At 36.9% G+C, this 1,945-nt stretch overlaps 1 pseudogene; it reads left to right on the top strand.

Moving 5' to 3' along the window:
* Positions 1 to 696: 696 nt before the first annotated feature.
* Positions 697 to 794, top strand: LOC120107919 (annotated as a pseudogene).
* Positions 795 to 1,945: the final 1,151 nt, after the last annotated feature.

Raw genomic sequence — 1,945 nt, 5'->3', positions numbered from 1 at the left:
TGAGCACTTAAAACAGTGGTCAGCGTTGTCAGTTGATTTCTTAATTCATCATTGATTTTGGCTTGACCTTGCATGAAAGATTGCAAAGTTTCTTTGAGACTGGATTTTTGAGGGGGTGGGTGTGCATAATGAGGGTGTGGAGGTGGAGGAGTTGGGTTATATACTTGTTGAGGTTGGTCATTCCTCCACTTGAAATTTGGATGGTTCTTCCATCCAGGGTTGTAAGTACCCGAAAAAGGATTATTGAAAGATTTTTGATAGGTATTCATAACATTGGCCTGATCGTGCAAGACTTCCTTGAATGCGGGTATTGTGGGGCAATCAGTGATGAGATGGCCAGGCATCTCGCAAATCCTACAACACTCGCTGTTGTGTTCTACGGTCTTGACGGGTTCAATCCTTCTAAGTTCAATTTCCTCTACCTTCCTAGTAAGGGCTGCCATTTTAGCCTGAATATCATCTTGAGTACTAAGGTTATAAAGGCCCCCATGTCCAATGTTAGTAGGCTTAGGCAAAGGTTTATTCACTCTATCCCCTGTATCCCATAATTGTGCAGTCTCTGCGAGAGAGTCTAAATAGTCCCATGCCTCATCGGGTTGCTTTTCCAAAAATAGACCATTGCACATAGTCTCTATAAATTGTTTTAATTGTGGAGACAATCCCTCGTAAAAGAAACTAATGGTTCTCCATGTTTCAAACCCATGATGAGGACAAGAGAGTAGCAAATCTTTAAATCTCTCCCAGCATTCATAAAATGTTTCATGGTCTTTTTGTTGGAAATTACTAATGTGCCTTTTCAAAAAATTAGTCCTTTGTGCGGAAAAGAACTTTTTTAAGAATTCTCTTTGCATATCATGCCATGTTCCTAACGATCTTGGTCTCAAGGAGTTCAGCCATGTTTTGGCTTTATCCTTCAAGGAAAAAGGAAACAAGGTTAATTTAAGGACATCTTCTGATACATTTGGCACTCTAAATGTGATGCTAATTTCTTCAAAATCCTTAAGGTGAAGATAAGGGTTCTCGGATTCCATTCCATGATACTTTGGCAGCAATTGAATTACTCCTGGTTTGATTTCAAAAGTGTCCTACATTTTCAGGAATAATCATGCATGAAGGTTGACTAGTCCTAGTGGGATGTAAGTATTGTCGAAGTGTCATAACTGGGGGTCTACCTTCATTACCATGGTGACTTCCTACATCATCATCAGCCATCTCACCAGATCTGAGATTTTGCGAAAAAGTTTCAATAATGTGATCTAAGGAATTGTCAAAAGGTTGTCGACTCAGACGTCCAGTGTTGTCCCTATTCCAACCTAGCATACAAAATTTCAGAGTTTATTTATTTGTTTGTTTTTTTTTTTGTTTTTTTTTTTTTTTAATGACTACCCTTGATCTTTTCTTAAAGTTCTTATCAATTTTCAAGTAGCAACAAGGGTTAATGAGATATGATGATAATAAAATTCTGATTCTAAACCAAAAAAAAAAAAAATTAAACACAGAAAATTCAAAGCAGACAGCAGTAAAGTTTATATTAATTTAATGGTCGTAAAAGTATCAGAATATCAATCAGACCGTTCAGATGAAAGAAAATTGTGTCCTACAGCAGCCGACGAAATTTGAGTACAATCAGACGGTGGATTACTCAGATATCAGAGTTTGATGCAGACTGTGCAGGAAATAAAAACAGCAGAAATTTTTTTTTTTTGGAAAGAAAAAGACTAAATAATAAGATACTGATTAAATCTAAAATTATACTAATAAATAAGCCGTTCCCCGGCAACGGCGCCAAAAACTTGATGCAAAAATAAAATTGTTCTCCCAAGTGCAGGAGAATCGCACAAGTAGTAAATTCTCGGGAGTCCGAGGTCGAATCCTCAGGGAACGATCTATAGATTATTAGCGTAATTTTTAGATGTAATTTTCAGTTGAATAAATTTATGGATTA

This window comes from Phoenix dactylifera, unplaced genomic scaffold (assembly GCF_009389715.1).
Source record: "Phoenix dactylifera cultivar Barhee BC4 unplaced genomic scaffold, palm_55x_up_171113_PBpolish2nd_filt_p 001078F, whole genome shotgun sequence".
NCBI classification, from domain to species: domain Eukaryota; kingdom Viridiplantae; phylum Streptophyta; class Magnoliopsida; order Arecales; family Arecaceae; genus Phoenix; species Phoenix dactylifera.
Note: the sequence above shows the minus strand (reverse complement) of the source record. Positions and strands in the feature narration are given on the sequence as shown.